Genomic DNA, 21,402 nt, shown 5'->3' with positions numbered 1-21,402 from the left:
GCATCACAGTGACAAAGGAACATTTCCCCTCTTCACGCAGCCAAAACTGTCACTTATTCACTGTCAAATTATCACAGTTCATTTCACCCTGAGCGAGTACATATGTAACCAGATATTAAGGGTCCATTTGGTTAGATTTGGACACGCTCAGGTGCTGAACACTGCCTGTCGCCACAAGCCGTCACACAGTATTACTTTTATGTTTGTATAAACCTGCAGGGGCGCTCTGCTGCTGCTGCACTCAAACTGTCTCATATGTTTACAATGAGATGTCAGATATTATGCTGCTAAATGATGTCTCACCAGCACATGAGACTATATCGTCGGTGTCCAGCCAGGAACAACTAACTCCATTTTCAGGTTGTTGTTTTTTTTTCATAAATCGACGCTATTGAACACCCTTCACATCTGTGTAAAAAATCTAAACATTTGAACCAATGAAAAGTATTAAAAAGCGCCTCAGACGAAAACTCCCAACTCCATTGGATCCTCAAACTGTCCGTCAAAAACAAACAACTCCCCCCTCTCCTCTACACAGCGCTACAGCACAGCATTAGCAGTGCGCGGTGCGCAGTGAACGAGGAGGAACAACACGTAAACAGACTCCCCGTAGTCTGTTAAAACTATGCAGTGTACCTGTTTATCAAACAGCACTGACGCTAATGTTATGAAAACAAGTAATTATATTTCTAAAATCTATGAAGTGTTTAATGAGGAGAGCATTGTGATAAGAAGAAAGACGTTCATAGCATTTCTGTCGCGCTAGTGTTCTACTACCTCTTAGCAGAAGTTATTGTAATATTTAAAGTCCTGTTTATTGTTGTAGGCCTATATAATAAGTGTCATGAAGCACCAGGGCATTAATTCACACGTTGTTGTGATGCATTGTGAGCTTGGAGATCCATTGTTAGCTTTTGGGAATCTGTACCCCTTTGAAACCTCTCTCTCAGCAGCGAGTGGAGCTACTGTTGTTTGGACACCTAACTCCATTTCAGCTTGATTTCTGTTCGTCTGAAACTTCTAACTCCACTCGCGCTGGATAAAGTGTTGATTTACCCGCGATTTGGGTAAAGTGTTGATAATATAATGACACATGCAAGTATCTCACAATATATACAGTCACTATACCAACTTTGACGAGGTAATATTGCTTTGTTTTAAAAATATAAGGTTTTCTTCATTTTCTGAAAAACGTATATCTTGTTTTTTCGTTTCCTGAACAATGAGCGTTTTGGAGTTAGCAGTTTCTGGCTGGACAGCAGAGATATGCACAATGGTCTATATTCTATATCTGTTGCTATTCTATTGCTGCACTTTGTGTATATACATCTGTTACTCTCTGCTGCTATTTTAACTGCCTCATTCCATTGCCATTTGTTCTAACCATGCACCTCAGTTTCCATCTATATTTAACCGTATATACATCAGCTTTTTCAACAACAGCTTGAGTTTTCCCTAACAGATAGTTGGAAAAACAGCTGACAGAGAGGTCATCCAAGCCAATGGAGGATACTTTTTGCAATATGGTCCACAGTATCAAATGCCTTTGAGAGGTCGATAAAAAGCGCTGCATTATCCGATTATCCAGACCTTTCAATATGTAAAAACGTAAAACAACTTATAACAAGTGTTGTTGCTTATATAGTACTGTGACCTGGTCTGAACCCTGATTGTTGAGGTAGGAGAATATTTCTTTGCGTCTAGGAAAGCATGCAACTGAGAGCTGGCTAAGGATTCAAGAATCTTGGCTAAACAGCACAATTTTATATCGGACGTTAGTTATTCAACTCACTTGGATCACCACCTTTATGCAGTGGTATAACTTGTGCAGTTTTTCATACAGCAGGAAGTGTACCAGAGAGATAAATGTTAGATTTAGATGAAATATGTGAGCAAGCAGGGAGCCAATTAAATGTGCACTAAGATGCAGGAGAGATACAGATCAATATGTTCCTCACCCTTGGCCTTCTTAGAGCAGAGTTGTGTGGGTGCATTAAAAAACTTCAATATGGGTTGGAAAGATGGCCAGATGATATATAATGGTGGTTTAAAAGCCTCACATGTACTGTATCAGCTTTGTTTAAAATGACACTGCTCTCACTGTTAATCTGCGATGGGTGGGAGGAGGTAGGCCTGGTTTTTAGTGAATGAAAAGGTTTGAAATATTACAACACAACCTGATAGAATTTGTAACCATATGTGTTAGCACGTGTTAGCATGGTTAGCACGGTTTGGACCAGTGGTTCTCAAAGTGGGGTCCAGGTTTCTTGAAGGGGTTTCAAGTGGACCCTTGCAGGTCTGTAACTCTGAGAGTGTACAAATGGTTCACTGTCAGAGTTATGGGGGTATGTCTGTCCACACAAAGAGACAAAGCTGTCCTGTTTTAGTGTACATTGAGGGATTACCTGATGGATGCGTGTGTGTGTGTGTGTGTGTGTGTGTGTGTGTGCGCGCGCGTGCGCGTGTGTGTTTGGAATGATAATCTCCAGATTGTGACAACAGAAGGATGAGGTTGTCTCATCCCGGCGAGGGAAATCTGTCCATCTAGGATCACCTAGAGTGCAAGTGCAATGTGTGTGCGCATGTGAGTCTGTTTGTGTATGCAAATCGTCGTTGTTAGGTGGAAACCTTGTCCAAAACCGTTTTAAAAAAAAAATCAGCATGTCATTCTAGGTGAAAACTTTCCAAAAACGTAAAAAAAAATAGTGAAAATTGACGATTTAAAAGCTCACAACACGCATTCAATGCGTTGTGAGCTTGTGGATAAGCTACTTTTGCGCGACACTAAGCATAAAATAAAGCATTCATTTTGACTATGGGTAAAACTAAAAAAGATTGGAGATACAAGGTTTCTGCCTGACAACAACAACAATACTTGCACATTAAGCACATAAATGTGACAATGTGTTTCTTGATTGGCCCGTAAACACAGCTGATAAGCCAGAAACAAGGGCTAAGCTGTGCAAACCATGAGGAGATGTCGTATCCTCACACTGAATAATGCATGCAGCGATGGTGTTGCGGCATTGTTGCAGATCATGTCAGGAGAATAGCTTGTGCTATCTCAGAAAGGCACAGACAGGGTGTCTGCAGGTAGGAAGGTTAATTTAAGACACTTTTAATGCCACCTATATATAATGAAATTCAAGACCAAACTTGCAACGAAAATACAAATATTCGCTGTTGGGTGGAATCCAATGTAGATATTTAGTCTCAAGCTCTTGTTCATGGGTTAAACATTTATGGAACTCAGACAGACTTAACTACTTTCAACCTGGCATCCCTATTTTGGGCAACATTCATAGAAAGTATAAAATAGGGCATTCATTGAATGAAAAACCATTATAAAAATAATTAAATATGGAGCTACAAGGTTTCTACCCGACAGCAATGACATGACATGGCACAGATTCTTAGCTTTTTCAAGCAGTCACATTAAACTTGCATTTACCCATGAAGCTATTAATTTGCTATCTTGGCTGTCCTACAAAGAACATAGATTAATTACTACTTCATTTGACTGAATCTAAATTATTTATTTTTCTTTCAGTTTGTTACTTGGCAAAACTTAATATTTCCCCCCAAGAAAATCACGAAGTAATTTCTAATCTAGTGTAAATATTCTATTAAACTTCGCTCAAGCATTAATTAAATCATTTGAAGTACTGTGCCATGAATTTGGTAAACAACACAATCAACTCCTGCAGTACCAGCAACTGAAAAGAAAAAAAAAACATAAGAAATGGCATGTTTATCCTTTGGGACACTATCCTGTAATGTGAAACATCTAGTGCCATATTTCTAAATAAATGTATAAATTATAAGAATAAAACCTTTCAAACCTTTCTCTTCACACCCTGGGTGTACACAAAGGGACACAGGAGAGGCAGTTTGCCAACAGTTATCAAATATTTTTTAAAGCGAGGGCTATAATGACATCCTCCTCATGGTCCACGGTCTCATTATTCCATTCCTCATGGTCGCATTCACTCCACTGAGGTTTACCACAGATAACAGCTGAAGGATGACCGAAGCATAACGATATTACTTTGACTTAATTGCCGTGAGGTGGGAGAACTGCATTTCCCAGGATGCATCATCAGCAGGCTTTGTGGTCTCTTAAATGTGTCCATGGCAGGGATGGAATGGCTATGTGAAGAAATGATAACCCCTATGGAAATGAACCCAGCCTTTAGAAGTGATCTGCAGGCAACAGGCAACAGGCAATGCATCATAGATTGACCTTAGTGAGTGTGTATATGCATCTGTTTATGTTTAAACTCTGAATAAGTGTAAGTGTGTGTGTGTGTGTGTGTGTGTGTGTGTGTGTGTGTGTGTGTGTGTGTGTGTGTGTGTGTGTGTGTGTGTGTGTGTGTGTGTGTGTGTGTGTGCGCGTGCGTGCGTGCGCGCACGAGCGAGCGTGCAAGTAATGATAAGTTAGCACCATCCATCATGGTAACATTAATCACAGAGGACCATGTCCGGTCATGTCTGTGAGCTTTGCGGCAAGGAGAATCGTTCCTTGTGCACGTGATGATGATAAGAACACCTGTGTCATGGTGAGAGCGCCGCTCTCCAACGACAGACTCATTTCCTGCTCGATCGGAATCACCGCACCCCCCCCTGCACTATAAAACCATGATCGATGGAGGTCCAGTTTACACTCAGAGACTTAAAGCATCACCTCTGACGTTCAGCAGGGATTCAATAGAACCATCCAGGTTTTTTGGGCATGATGTCCTCTACACACTGACGGACACACTATCGATAGGGAGGATTAGGAGGAGGAGGAGGAGGGAGGAGATAAACAGGAAGGAGAGAGGGAAGAGGAGCAGATGGAGCCGTGCGATAGAGATAAAATAAACACTTACTGTAGAGGAAGATGACAGTTTGATTCCTTTATTGTCACTGCACAAAATGTGAGTGTGCAACTCCGTGCATTATAAGAAATATACTCAGTAATAAATAATTTGAGAAATAAAACCAAAGAAAGGCCATAGCCTAATGAGAACGCGTCTTGTTTGGTACCTGCGCCAAATTATTGCCTTGATTGATCACAGTTTTTGATCAATAACAGGACCTAATTAAATCTGAATTTCCAATGTATAAATGTAGCACTTGCTTGGCATTCAATGAGAAGTTCCATAAATTATACAAGCAACAGAAAATAATGAATTAGAGAGCAGAAACTCAGCCACATTTTTAATTGTGTGTGTGTGTGTGTGTGTGTGTGTGTGTGTGTGTGTGTGTGTGTGTGTGTGTGTGTGTGTGTGTGTGTGTGTGTGTGTGTGTGTGTGTGTGTGTGTGTGTGTGAGATTGGGGTTGACAACCCCAATCATAGAGAACCCAAAAAAGTACAAATATAAGTTGAAAAACTAAAGAGAAACATAATTACAATAGATAATCATCGCCATTAAGTTTAGATACTGGGACAGGGAACATAGAGATAAATACACTTTGAGATTTTAATTTCCTTTTTCATCATCAGACGCTTGTCTAATTTTCTTAGTTGTTGTAAAGTGATGTGCATAACTGAGTGTGCACTGTATTGTCCTTAAAGGGATATTTCACTTTCAAACATGTTTGAAAGTGAAATATCCCTTTAAGCAACCAAATGGGACATTTGTTTCATTTCTACACTCACTGACTTAAATTGACATTATGGATTGTAAATGGTGAATTTATATAGCGCTTTTATCCAAAGCGCTTTACATAGATTGTGCATTACATTCACCCATTCACACTGCCGATGGCAGAGGAAACCATGCAAGGCACCAACCTGCTCATCGGGAGCAATTAGGGGTTCAGCGTCTTGTTCAAGGACACTTCGACACTAACTCTGGGGGAACCCGGGATCGAACTGGGAACCTTGGGAACCCTGAGCCACTGCCGCCCCGACAGATTGTACTGTGTGGAAGCCTATATGGGAATTTGAAAATAGTTCTATGCTGTGGACAAAAAACAAGGATGAAGTGTATGACTGACTGAACTGAAGTGTTTGTAAGTGACTTCCTTTAGATGCATTGGAAAAATCGTGAACAACAATTGAACCCACAACACGGTCCCCATGACCTTCATTCATTGGTTTAACACGGTGGCTTTCAACCCTTTTAATATCAAGGTCCATTATTTATTTGGCATTTGAGCCGCGGACCACCATTTGATTGAGGTTTAGACTCTCAGACCCAAAACTTAGAATATTTTGTTGTCCTTGGATAAGATTTTGTCCACAATTCCATGCTGTATTGATGTTGGTACCATAGGAGAGATAACAGGCCAACGTTGATCAAAATAACAATTCTTCTACATTCTGTAATTGTGTTAGACTTCTGTTAATTAAGTAATGCAGATGTTTAACAATAATTTAACTCTTGAGAGCGTAAAATGAAACCAAATGGACCCGTGAGGGTCCATTTGGTTTCATTTTACGCTCTCAAGAGTTAAAGTGTCCATTTGGTTGGACACGTAACCAAATGGACACAAGTGTCCATTTGGTTACGAAATCTCCATCATTTAGCTGGGGACCACCTGGAACCCCCTCAAGGACCACTGGTGGTCCCCGGACCACTGGTTGAGAACCACCGGTTTAACACACACTGCTACAGTGTGTGCAGATTTGGAACATAAAAGCAGCCCCACAGACCATATTCCATTCCTCTATATATTGAATTTCCCAAATTCACTCCGCTTCACTTCATGAATACGAGATAGCGGGTAAATAAGGATTATTGCTGCAACTGTGACTTGGCGTGGAAAAGACTGTATCATCAAAGATGACTACTATGTGGATTCTGAATGTTTTAAAACAGCATTGCTGAGCTAGTGGCCTGCAAGCAGTCTATAAATATTTTATGAGTGCAATGTGATGGGACAGACAGTAGTGGCAGCCATGTGTGTTTTCACAGAGAGCATTTGCTCACTGTGTGTATATGAGAACATACTGTAACTACATGACTCTCTCTCACTCTCTCTCACACACACACACACACACACACACACACACACACACACACACACACACACACACACACACACACACACACACACACACACACACACACAGTGTACTTGGGAGCAGTGGTGTAAAGTAACTAAGTACATTTACTCAAGTACTGTGCGTAAGTACAATTTTGAGGTACTTTTACTTTACTGGAGTATTTCCAATTTTCAGTACTTTTACTTTTACTCCACTACATCTCAGAGGCAAATATTGTACTTTTACTCCACTATAAAATATACATTAACCAATTTAGCCCTATTTTATACCTTTTTTTTGAAAAAAGCTGATCTACTAGATCTACTATTTTCAAACATTATTGTACTTTTACTTTTGGATGACACTTTTAAGTATTAGTATTTTGATTTCAATACTTTTGTACTTTTACTCAAGTAACATTTTGAACACAGGCCTTTTACTTGTAACAGAGTATTTTTATATTGTGGTATTGCTACTTTTACTTAAGTAAAACATTTGAGTACTTTTTCCACCACTGCTTGGGAGTTGACCTGAGTGAGTCTTAGCCACTGTGTCCACCACGCACCTATGTCATTACCTAGCCATACTAATCTGATGCATAATGGTCTGCTGCGAATCGGCTATTCAAACCCCGCTTGAAGCCTGCTGCTCATTTTACTGATAGCCGAAATATTTGAAGCAATCTGAACGCTAAAATGACTCCAAAGTGTCAGCTCATGGAAGCGGTATAAATTGTGGACCTTACAGAAGACTGGGTAGGTACTTAACCCATTAAGATGCATCTGTGTAACACTTTAACCACTATCTTATACTTTGGCTATTCAAAAATAGCAGATCTACAAGCTCATAGCGCGGCACCGAGTGCCGCGCTATGAGCTTGTAGATCAGCTATTTTTTAAAAATCTTGAAAATTTGTGCAAATCTTTGAATACATATATCTTTTAAAGAGAACATTTTTAATTCAAATATTTGCTTCCGGGGGGTCCCTGGAACAAACTATTTTCAGATGGGGGTCCGCGGCCAAATACATATCTTTTTGGGGGTCCTTGACATGAAAAGGTTTGAGAACCACTGATATATAGCAACATAGGTTTTTTTCAAAAAACTGTTAGGATTTAGAGGATATTTGTAGAATCCCCAGAAGCAAAGATTTGAGTTTAGTACAAATGTTCGCCTTAAAATATATAAGATTTGCAAAACATTGTTCAACATTTTTATTTTAAATAGCAGATCTACAAGCTCATAGCGCGGCACCCGGTGCCGCGCTATGAGCTTGTAGATCTGCTATTTTTGAATAGCCAAAGAAATCTAAAATGACACAGATGCGTTCCCGGTCTTAATGGGTTAATGAAGTTCTCCTATACAAAGCGTGGGACTGGAGTCAAGTCATGGGGGCCACCAATTTATTGGCTGAGTCATCCCATCAGGTGTGGTTGCCATGTCAACAGGAGAGGAGAGGAAAGGATGGTAAAAGAGGAGAGCTGGAGAACAGTACAGGAGGAGGGTGGAGCAGAAAGGGGAGGTGTGCTGGGCGGGGGGTGGGGGGGTTGTACTCTTACTCTTATAGCTTTTATTCATAGCCTTTAAAGTGGAGAGTAAGAGGAGGTGACGGAATGTGGCAAAGACTATCAACTGGATTTGACGCATTTTGACGCATTCACCCTGCATGAGTACAGTAAGAGCTTTAGCAGGAGTTCATCTACGCCTGCTGCATCCGTACCCTGCAACGATAACTGAAGTATGACACCACCATTATACACATAAAGATCTGAAGTGTTATATAACATCACAGAGTTAGCCACTTTCAACTTGGCGTCACGATTTTAGACATGTCATCATAGGTGAAACAGTTTTTTTTTTCGAAAAATACATTTTCATTTTGGGGTTTTTATGTTAATTTCTTTCGAATTTTTCAAAATTGCAGATCTACAAGCTCACAATGTGTCGCATCACAACGCATTGTGAGCTTGTACTGTACAGTACGTAGATCTGCTATATTCACAAGTTTGTCGTATGACAAATGATACAAGAGGTTAAACTCTCGTTTTGAGTTAGTGTTTTTGCATTTCATCTTGCTGTACAGCGGTAAAACCAACCACTCTACATTTACACTGCAGGCTTTTTCTAAACAATGCCTTCGGAGAATGCAGCAATGCGGTGTGAGTGCAGTGCACATGCAGTAGAAAGTTGACACTTGACAGCTGGATTAGTATTGTTGGGGGAGAGTGAAACAGTGAGAATGAAAGTGAAGGGACCACTGACTGAAGTGCTGATGTTTCACATTGTAGTGCAGGTGCTGATGGAGGATGTTTGCCTTGTTTGTTTACTTGCTGCCAATTAACAAAGAGGCATGAGGCGCACAAATTATGCACACAGAGACAGAAACATGTTGCCCTGCACCTACATAAACATGCTGGCACACAAGCAAGCACACACACAAATATACATTATCACTCACTCACGCACGCACGCACGCACGCACGCACGCACGCACGCACACACACACACACACACACACACACACACACACACACACACACACACACACACACACACACACACACACACACACACACACACACACACACACACACACACACACACACACACACACACACACACACACACACACACACACACACACACACACGCGCATGCACGGGAGTAAACACTCATACTTGACTTTCCTTGTCCTAATTAGAATGATTGAAAGCAGAGCTATGGTGAGGAAAATGTATTGACCATGCAGTTATGGGTCTTCAAATTGGCCCGGCGGTCAGTTCGCTTGCTCGACTTTTAGAGAATAAAACAGTGAAAGTAAATTCTCTTAACAGCCGGCCTGTAGTGGACACTCAGTTTAGAGAGGTCGTCAAATACGCACTCAGCCACTTAATGGGTTTATCATTTCATCTCCATGCCTCAGTCAATTGACCATGAGCAAAGTCCAGCACTGGGATAACACTGTACACTTTAAAAAAGGTTTCAACGGCGGTTTTCGGTCGAGTAGACGTGAAGTACTGCTGAAAGATGGCCCATTTGGAAGTTAAATTATGTGTTCTGATGTAGTTGTAAGAATGGAGTGGCATTATGCATCACTAAATAGGCTCTCTTTGTGTTCATCAGTGCATGGGATTGACTGAGTGTACTGTAGCAATCAGTAGTCATGGAAATGTAGCCTTGAAAAATATGTAAAACAAAATAGGCTTTCTTAAACAGAGCTTCAGCACAAGACAGTGTGTGTGTGTGTGTGTGTGTGTGTGTGTGTGTGTGTGTGTGTGTGTGTGTGTGCGCGTGCGTGCGTGAGTGCATGTGTGTGAAGAGGGAGAGAGAGAGAGAGAGAGAGAGAGAGAGAGAGAGAGAGAGAGAGAGAGGGGAATGATATGTCTCTCTTGTAAAGTATAGACTCGTTCACTGCCTCCTGAAGTTTAAATGATATGGTATCTATCTATCTATGGCTGTTTTAATGATATGCCTGGCATATAGTATGCTGTCCAATAAGTGTGTGTGTGTGTGTGTGTGTGTGTGTGTGTGTGTGTGTGTGTGTGTGTGTGTGTGTGTGTGTGTGTGTGTGTGTGCTGTATGTCAAAGCCACAGTGATCTTGCCTCAGCTCAGATCTAACCTCCATCTAGCCTCCTATAACCCAGCACCAAGCTGCCCAGCAGATCAGCCCCCACCCCTTCCTTTTCACGCTGTCCTCATTTTCCCTTGTACATCTTTGCTATCCTAACCGATGTATCGGTGTGGCTGATGTATCGGCCAACATGGCTCATGATGCGCCATGTTGTGATTGTCTATTTTTGATATGGTCATATCATATGTCCAAAACTGTTACTTTTCAGGATTCAAATTCAAAAATAGCAATATAGCTGCAAGCAGCAATGAGCGGTTTCGAGAATAATGGCAGACTGGCAGACTGTGACAGAGTGGCAGACTGGCAGACTGGCAGACTTTGACAGAGTGGCAGACTGGCAGACTGTGACAGAGTGGCAGACTGGCAGACTGTGACAGACTGTGGCAGACTGGCAGACTGGCAGACAGACAGACTGTGGCAGACTGGCAGACTGGCAGACAGACAGACAGTGACAGAGTGGCAGACTGGCAGACTGTGACAGACTGGCAGACTGGCAGACTGTGACAGAGTGGCAGACAGACAAACAGACAGACTGTGACAGAGTGGCAGAGTGGCAGACTGGCAGACAGACAGACAGTGACAGAGTGGCAGACTGGCAGACAGACAGACTGTGGCAGACTGGCAGACTGGCAGACAGACAGACAGTGACAGAGTGGCAGACTGGCAGACAGACAGACAGTGACAGAGTGGCAGACTGGCAAACAGACAGACAGTGACAGAGTGGCAGACTGGCAGACAGACAGACTGTGACAGAGTGACAGAGTGGCAGACTGGCAGACTGGCAGACAGACAGACAGACAGTGACAGAGTGGCAGACTGGCAGACAGACAGACAGTGACAGAGTGGCAGACTGGCAGACAGACAGACAGTGACAGAGAGAGAGAGAGAGAGAGAGAGAGAGAGGGAGAGGGAGAGGGAGAGAGAGAGAGAAGGGAGAGAGAGAGAGAGAGAGAGAGAGAGAGAGAGAGAGAGAGAGAGAGAGAGAGAGAGAGAGAGAGAGAGAGAGAGAGAGAGAGAGAGAGAGAGAAAAGAAAGAGAGAGAGAGAGGGAGAGAGAGAGAGAGGCAGTGAGAAAGAGAGGCAGTAAGAGAGAGAGCGAGAGAGAAGAAGTGAACATGCATTCATTAACAAAGTCATGATTTTTGTTCAGTAAATTATATTTGGACCGGTTAAATTGAGGTTTGAACCAGGGACCTATAGACTTGTGGGTAGACAGTGTAAAGGATAAGGATAATTCCAGGTCCGTTCATGAAAGTCCTTGCGGTCTTGTTTCCAATGAGGGCCTGTGAGCAATTAGGGATTAAGAGTCTTGCTCAGGGACAAATTTCATTTCATCGACACATTTGCTGGCCTGGCCTGGAATCGTACCTGGGGCAACCAGGGCCTCTGGCTCCCTAGGTGGGCTCACTAACCACTCAGCTATGGCCACAGTACAGACTGAGCCATTGGATAGACAGAATTGGATTTCATATGTGGTAAGTTATCATACAGCATGGGTTGCTTATTATATACATACAAGCTCATAACGCGTCACATTGTAGATCGGCTGTATGTGGTTACTGTAGGTGTTGTATTAATAATTACATCTGCAAAGTAACAAGTAACTAAAGCTGTCATCTGCTGTAATTGTAGTAGAGTAGAGTAGTAAAGTAAAAGTACCTAAAAATTGTACTGTGCATGTGGCAGGTGTGATTGGTGATGAGTGAGAGGGGTGGATCCAATCCATGGGAATAGGGGGAATTCCAAATGATGATCACCTCAACGCATTGTTGGGGACAGGGATCGAACCAGCGACCTATGGATTCACAGGCTGCCTCTCTTCTCATTGAGCTAGAGATATGGCCTCCCTGATGGTGTCTGTTGATATCTATAGGTTTTTCCGTCCATTATGAACCAAGCCTCTATTTCGCTAACTACTGTAGATCACTGGTTCACAAAACATTTACCAATAAAGTTTTTTTTTTTGTCTCCTCGGACTGGAAACTAGTGAAAATAGTCGACCTACAAGCTCACAACGCGTTGCTATCTGAAAAGTTGTGAGATTGTAGATCGGCTATTTTCACAAGAAAGTATGTCATACATAAAAAACAACTACTCTCAAAAAAGCATTTCATGTTATTGTTTAAAAATTGCACATGTCTGAATTAACAGGGTCATGTTTTGTATAATGCAATATAAATGTAAACTGTAATCAGTGGGATTTGAACCAGGGACCTTCGGCACATGAGGCTCACACTCTACTGGTGGAGCTATTGAATCGACAGCATCAGATAGTGAGAAAGGAGAATCCAACAACACAAAACAAAAGGGCAAATGAATTACGTCATACATTGAAAATAACTACTTTCAAGTATGCATTTCTCGTTATCTTTAACAATTGCACATGCATTGATACAGTCATGTTGTGTGCAATGCAATTGAGTTGAGGTCTGCATGAGGTGAGATTTGAACCAGCGACCCTGTGGTATCAAGGCAGATGATTAAGCCATTGGGCCAACAGACCCGAACTGATGAAAAAGGAGTTCACACACATGACACACTTTCACGCAAATTGCTCAGAAATGCTGGATTTAAATGTTTTTCAAACTGCTCAAAATTGCAGACAATCTAAGGGCGGAGCTTACTGGTCAAAGTGATAGATATGTTCCTCATTGATACAGTCATGTTGTGTGCAATGCAATTATAATGAAGTCTACCTGAGGTGGGATTCGCACCAGCAACCCTGTGGTGTCAAGGCAGATGATTAAGCTATCAAGCTATTGAACCTACACACCTGAACTAGTGAAAAGGGAGTTCAAACACATGACACACTTTCACGCAAATTGCTCAGAAATCCTGGATTTAAATGTTTTTCAAACTGCTCAAAATTGCAGACAATCTAAGGGCAGAGCTTACTGGTCAAAGTGATACATGTGTTCCTCATGAGTCAAGGCACATGTGTAAGCAGGTTTAACGGCTGTCGGCCAAACGAGGCATGACTTTTGCCTGTTTAAAGTTTGCATTTTCAAAAAATTGCTATAGCGCCCCCCTTTGACCAATTGGAGTAAGATTGGTTTCAGTGATACTTGGAATGACCTTCTACAATATTGCAAAGTGTCAAACAAATGCGAGTCTGCATGTATGTTTTAGGGGCAGATGAATAATTGTCATAAAACTGCAATTTTCATTGGCTTATAAAAGCTTAACGTTTTCACTTATGGAAAATCTGCTTGCTCACGTCTGTCGGCATTGGTCCAAAGTTCATGTGTATACAGTTTCATACAGATTGCTCAATCTGTACGAAGGAAGAGTCTTTTTTACTGCTTTTCATAGAATTCGAAATGGTGGGAGATCTAAAGGTCAGAGGTCAAAAGTCAAACAGCGAAAGTTGTTAGGCATGAGGAGACGCATGTGTGTATCGAAGTTTCATGGCTGTAGGTCGAACAGGGCATGAGCTGTACCTGTTCAAAGTTGGCATGTTCAATTGAGTGCTACAGCGCCACCCTTTGGCCAATGGTTGTGAGTTTCGGGTTTTCGCCGTTTGGCATAGCCCTCTACCATATTGCCGAATTTCATAAGAAGTGACCAGGCGGTTAGGCCAGAACTGGCAAAAACGGCGGAAGAATAATAATAATAATAATAATGAAAGTGTAGAGATGTAATAGGGTTCGAAGCCTTACAGGCTCTCGAAACCTAAAAAGTAGCAGAACGACAAGCTCAAAACGCGTCGCTTCACGCCGCGTTTCAAGCTTGTGATCTGCTATCTTTGATACTTTCGCGTGGCGCTGTAGTATGGTCAAGTGGGGCATTGATTGCGGGGCACGGTGGCGCAGTCTGTAGCGTTGTCTGTCGCCTCACAGCTAGAAGGTCCTGGGTTCGATTCCCGCCGGAGACGCTGTGGGCGCTGAGCCCGTGTTCTCTCCTACGCGTCATCAGTGCCCATACCCTAAGTGGGGCTGGCGAAAGGGCCTCTCTGTGTGGAGTTTGCATGTTCTCCCCGTGCCCTCACAAAAACATGCAGTGATCCTGGTCTCTACTCACTATACTACTGTACTGCCTGATGGAGGGGAAAGGAACTGGTTGGAATAACGTGTTCCTTCCACGCGCTACGTCCTACTGGGGAAACGCCCCCCTGTCAGGTGACAAGAAGCGGTCTGCTCACTCTTCATGCATCGAAGGAAGCATGAGTTCAGTTTGAGGCTCCTTTTTCAGAAAAGCCCGTTAGCCAACTCAAAATCCAAGATGGTGGCCATTTTTCAAGATGACTGACCACATCAACATTTGTAAAACAGGTTTTTACAGTGTAGAACTTGAATTCATATTTTAATGATCTAGTTATCAAAATATATGTTTTTTGAGATGCTAAATTAAATGGTGCTTGTATTTAATATTCAATGGCTTCTAGTTTTCAAGATGGCGACCATTTTCTGTGACTACTGTGATAGACTGTGACTCAAATGACAGGTCAAAGTTTTCAAATTTGCAGTGGAGGACAGTCACAGTACACTTGAGTACTGTACTTAAAGGAGTAGTTCACCCAAAAAATTGCTTATTTTCTATTAATTACACTAACCCCATGAAGCCTTGAATTCATGGAGATTTGGGATACAACTAGGTTGAAAACAAAGTGCTCTACACTTACTGTAGCCCGATCGTTCATCCAGTGCCATTAAGTCCAGTGCGATCTGTAACCATCCGGGTAATAGCAGCCCCATTACCCTTGGCTCGGCCACTTTCTTGCGCTGGCACATCCTGTTCATTCAGGTGCCGTTATCTAACTACAATACCATAATATAATGAGAGTGAACACAGTATCAAGACAAACCCACCTCTTCCAGATGCTCTTTGTGCTGAGCTAATGCTCAGCACAAAGAGCATCTTTGAAAGAGGTGTTTCAGTGTCAGCCAGTGCAGCACTCCCCCAGGACACATACCTGTATTGAGTAGTATTTGTACAATTGAACAGCAGAAAAAGGTCTTTTTACTAAAATGTTTAAAAGGATTTTGCCGAAAAAGATCTGATCTATCCACTATTTTTAAAGCACGACGATGGCATACAACAAATATAAATTCAGCATAATGGCCTAAGCTATTTTCACCTGTAATGATGTCAGTTTTAATGGGTTAACATTCATATTTTTCTTTCAGATACCTGGCTGCTAGATCATTCTTTGCTGAAAAAAGAACATTTGAATGTTCCCAAAACATTTCTCTCATGGGTAACGTTTATATATCTGGATTTGAATTCTTACAGCTTACATATGTTTGCTCTTGATGACTAGTGACAACAAGCTTTATAAAAGTAAGCAAACCTTTAGTGACTCAAAATGCATGCAAAGCATTTTATTACACGCTCCTTCAACCCTTGGGTCAAAAGCTGAAAAGCTTATCATAGTGACAAGGTTTCTTAAATCTAACAGTTCAATCCAACAGTTTGATGGCAGTATTTGAACAAGGCGATTCAATTGATGGTACCGGGTAGGCTGTCTCTCCCTGGCTATGGTTCAGACAACCAGCTAGGCAGGCAATCAAATCGGGATTTAACAAGATTATGTTCACTAGGCGTGAGCTTCAATCCTTTTTAACGCCCACCAGAGCGGAAAGAGTTGCAGTTTCCTCAATTTTCCTCAACAACCCACCATAAAACCTAACCTTCTGAATAATTGGTGAAGCGATCACTTGCCAATGAGGCAATCTGCTTGCTAATGCTTCTTGGCAGGGCACGTGCACTCACACACACACACACACACACACACACACACACACACACTTGTTTTTTCGTTAAATTAAACCGTTTATTTCCCCACACCCACTCCACCCATCCTTCCACACTCCATTAGAGAATGTCCTATGTTTACATCTTTTAAGCACAGTCTTAAAACATGGTTATTAGATAACCAATCCTGCAACCTCTCATAATCTATTGCACTTGGAACAAATCATTTTAGTATTCTTCATGTAATGATATTTATTTTAGTCTGTTCTCAAAACATACGGCGACCGTCATTTAAGATTAGTTTTATTCATGTATGCTTTGCAGTATTGCGTGTTTTGTATTCTGTTTTTGCCTTATATTGTCTTACTTTCTGTGGTATCAGTTTTATTATTGTATCTACAATATTATCCCTCTCAAATAAACAAAAATAAAGTAAAGTCTTCTATCCTCTCTCTGGCAAATGACATTCCATGACCTGGGCACAGAAGGTGGCATGCATGCAACCTTAGTGTGTTATGCAACTGTACCACAACAGTGGCCCATGCAGTTACAGAGAGAGTCTGCCATGGTATGTACATGTGCTACCTGGTAGTCAATCTGGAAACCCATCTCCAAATAAAAAAGGAAAAACACCGCCCTCTGCTGTTTAACTTTTCAATGTAGCACCCGTGCGCAAGGAAATTGGGGTTTTGGTCTGCCTTCAGCCTTTCACTTCCGGTGGTGCGACTATGTTTTCATTCCCACTAACAATATTTCTACACGGAACACTAACACCACTTCTCCCAGAGAACATGGATCGTTTTGGTTATAAGCCCACTTGTTTCTATGATGAAAGAGCAAGTTGAAATGTGAATATCTATCCGTGGTTTTGTCTGCTCCGAGGACGCTATTGTTAAATGATTTTCCGTTTGTTTTTAGTGGGAAGCGAGAGCACAGACAGTAAATGCCGCCCACTACATTTGATTGGGTAAAGCGCGGCCTGCTTCCTGATCTGAAGGCACACCCACTTATAGGCCAGTGCGTACACGTTATGATGACGAACCCCCCCGACATATTCAAGCGGAGAGCAGAATCTGTTCTTGAGAGATTACCTGGTAGTAGGCTACAGTGGTTCTGAAAGTGGGGTCCGGGTACCCCCAGGCCAGGGGTCCTTGGGGGGGTTCCAGGGGATCCCCAGCAAAAGTAGTTAATACAGCATCGCAATGATTGTAACCACTTTACATCCATTTATACATTGGCTATTTAAAATAGCAGATGTACAAGCTCGAGCTTGTTTAAAAAAAAAAAAAATTAAGCAATTTTTTATAATATATTTTTTTAGATACTTTTGGAGGCTTTTCTGCCTTTATTTACTGTGTATAGTGGAGATGGCCAGGAAACAGGGAGAGAGGGAGATGGGGAGAGACAAGAAGCAAAGATCGTCGGGATCGGGACTCGAACCCGCAATGTGCTGTCAGGCTACATTAGACCGCTAGGCCAGCGATCCGGGCCACATATGCTATTTTGAACACATTTTGGAATAAAAAATGTTTTGAATCATTTATATATTTTTTTAACACAAAACTTCTCTTCTGGGGGGTCCCTGGCCCAAAACATTTTCAAATGGGGGTCCGCGGCCAAATACATATCAATGTGGGGGTCCTTGGCATGAAAACGTTTGAGAACCACTGTGGTAGCCTGGACACCAGACTTTACACTATGACAATTACATGTTTCTCGTTAGCAGCGGCCTGGTTCCATTCTGACCTGAGAACTGTTTTACATGTCGTTCCCTATCTGTATCCTAAGCTTTCTGTCTGTCTCCTTACACCCTCCTGTCTAAAACAAAGCAATAATAATAAGTTATTTACTAGTTATAATAAAAGGAAAATATCTACACTGTAGGTACAAAATGGAATTGTTTAGTATCATTATGGTAAGACAGTAAGTAGATTATTTTCTTTTTACGGCTTGGTTTCTAATTAGGCCAGCGGTTAAAATAAGCTCTTCATAAAGAATATAAAGCAATAATACTAAACAAATTAGCCATAATAACAGTATTTTGGTACAGAATGGAACCTTTTAGTATCATTGTGGTAATGGGGGCAGCAATAGCTGAATGGGAAGAGGCTGATTTTAAGCATTCTCACTCACACCACAGTGAACTAGCAAGAAAGGGGCATAAACAGGGATACAGTGTCTCTGTCCAATATCCCTGTTCAATTCCAGAAGAGCTTCAGGTCACTCATGAATAACTGAACAGAAATAAACAGCGTACAATATTATCCTTTGTAGTGTCGTACCAGATTAAATGTCCATATCATAGCATAGGTCTTCAAAAGTGCTGCAAGGATGGTGAACGTGAGCCACCAACACATAAATACATTGCAGTTCATTGTTTGTGTTAACAGAAACTGTTTCTTTTACTGGAATAATTACTGCAGAAATGTTACCGGTTTCATGTGTTAACCACATGAACCATAGTCTCCCAATTCTCGGAATGTCATAATAGGCATAATAACATAATAACATTCAGAGCCAATAGGTGACAATTTTACAAAAATAACAAGCTCAAAACCCGCAAAACATTGTGAACTTGTAGTTCGACAAAGAGAAGAGATGTGGCGTAGAGGAAAATAATTGAGGGGCTAAGGATAGACCCCTGGGGGACCCCATAATGAGGTATATAGGGTTTAAGTGGATAAATCACAGATAATTAATCACTATCTAGTCTATATGTGCAGACAGCTCTGTGAAAAATGGCAAGAAATATCTGCTCTATTTGGAAAACTGCCAACCCATGTTGTCCTTTTATGCAAAGTCAAGACAAAATTTCCTCTTTTCTTCCCCATTGGTTCAACAGACCCGTTTTGAAGCCACTTTTTCGACAAATTCAAATTCGCCATCTTCCGGTCCCGAAAATAAACCAGAAACAACCGCTATTGTCTGCAACCGCAGCTAGGGCGGGTCTTCACTCGAGAGAACCAGTAGAAGCCATAGAAGCATATCCTACTTTATCATTAATGAAAAAAATAATGGAAAAAATAAAAAAATGAAAAAAATAAAAAAATAATGGGACCATAATTTACTAAATGCATATCATGATGATTTAAAAAATGACTTCAAACTAGCGATTGAAAACATAAAGTGTTTATGAAAATGTTTACTGAGGTAATAAAATCAAGTGCAAAGTCCGGACCAAACCTTGTTCACTTGTATTGAGAGTAAATTCTTCTGGAGCCTGCAGGAGGTGAAATAACAACATCTACTGGGCCATTAATGGAAACTGCGCCCTTAAGAGATTCAGGGTAAAGCGTTACCTCAGCTTACAGTACGTATCAATTTTGTACGTCATCTGATATAGGTCGTAGTTTCACCGCACAGTGTGACCAGGGACGTGCACAGATAGACTCTAGGTGGTGCTAGAGCACCTGCCCTTTGCCCTCTTGACCAGAAGTGCCCTTTTGAAAAAAAGGGGAAAAAAAGTTTTTTTTTTCCAGTTTACAGCAGGGCTATTCAACAGGGGGTCCGGGACCCCTAGGGGGTCCTCAGAGTTACTACAGGGGGTCCGCCAATTCTTTATGTGATATGATTTTTCTTTTTACCATAACCACTCGAAACCTAGCATCCCTTTTCTGAGGAGAACTTTAGCCAAAAATAGCAGATCTACAAGCCCACAACGCCTCGCGCTGCGTGGCGTTGTGGGCTTGTAGATCGGCTATTTTTGGCAAAGAGGTATAGCTGTAGAGGGAAAAAAGAGCAGACAGAGTCAACAAAAAAAGTATAATTTACTTGAGCACCTGCCCCTCAAAATGTCTGTGCACGCCACTGAGTGTGACAGGTAGACTCAATTCAACTCGATAGAGTCTGACAAGGTGGATAATCGTGATTCTTACATTTCCATGTTGCACAGGGTGACATGCAATGGTCACACGCTGTAAGCTGGTCAAAATTGTGCAAGCACCAACAGATAATACCATTAATAAAAGAAGACAGGCAGACCAAATACGAAGAACGATCTGAACATCTATTTTGTATTTTCCTTATGAGGCTATCCGTGTCTTTTGCATGTCTGTCCTTGTAGTCAGAAGTCTGCAAATGGAGAGAATAAAACCTGTGTGGTGCCAACAACTATTAAAAAGAAATTGCTTAAATGGCCTGAATGCTTGACCACTCTGTGGTGTTTAGAGTCTAGACAATTATGAGCAAAGCAGGTTGCAAACGTTTGTAATGATACATTATGCATGGTCCTGCCTACAGTATACGTCCTTTGAACAGGGAGAGGTGAGAGGAGAGAAAATGACTGGCGAGGCAGAGTGGCAATGCTACAAGCAAGCAATCACCTCCTCCCCCATCTGTCTCTGTCTGCAATCATTTATTTTCAACACACTGTATTAGCAAGTAAGTGTGCACATGTGGGCGAGAGCCAGAAAGAAAGTGCAAGCATCCATAAACACTGGCGTGTATGGAGAGGCTATATATCAACTTCAACTTTATTGTTGCATCACAAGTTTACAAGTGTAAAAAAATGTGTGTGTGCGCGCGCGCACACACACACACACACACACACACACACACACACACACACACACACACACACACACACACACACACACACACACACACACACACACACACACACACACACACACACACACACACACACACACACACACACACACACACACACACACACACGGTGGTCAACAGCCATTAAATGGTGTGTGTGTGTGTGTGTGTGTGTGTGTGTTCGTGTGTGTGCAGTGTTCCTCTCAATCATGCTAACTATCAATATGACAACAGGGCTGACCAGCTGTTGTATTTTTTACCAGACCCCCCCCCCCCCCACACACACACACACACACACACACACACACACACACACACACACACACACACACACACACACACACACACACACACACACACACACACACACACATCTGTATTCAGCACGCACACTGACCAACTACACGTTGGTACACCAACGTGCCTCTGTCAGTGGGGAGAATACTAAAATGCACTACATTATCTGCATCATAGACAAAGTAGGATCAGCTCAATATACTAGAGTTCTCTGCCAAATTTGGATTCAATTGGATTCAATGGAACTTATTAATTG

General features: G+C 41.8%; 1 protein-coding gene across 1 annotated transcript in view; it reads right to left on the bottom strand.

Moving 5' to 3' along the window:
- LOC311050556 (voltage-gated potassium channel subunit beta-2-like) overlaps positions 1-21,402 on the bottom strand; it is a gene marked incomplete at both ends in the record, with an annotated part of 174,367 nt that overhangs the window by 48,751 nt on the left and 104,214 nt on the right. The gene's annotated exons all lie outside the window — the stretch shown is intronic.

This window comes from Gymnoscopelus microlampas (genome assembly GCF_963454915.1).
Source record: "Gymnoscopelus microlampas genome assembly, chromosome: 8".
Lineage (NCBI taxonomy): Eukaryota > Metazoa > Chordata > Actinopteri > Myctophiformes > Myctophidae > Gymnoscopelus > Gymnoscopelus microlampas.
Note: the sequence above shows the minus strand (reverse complement) of the source record. Positions and strands in the feature narration are given on the sequence as shown.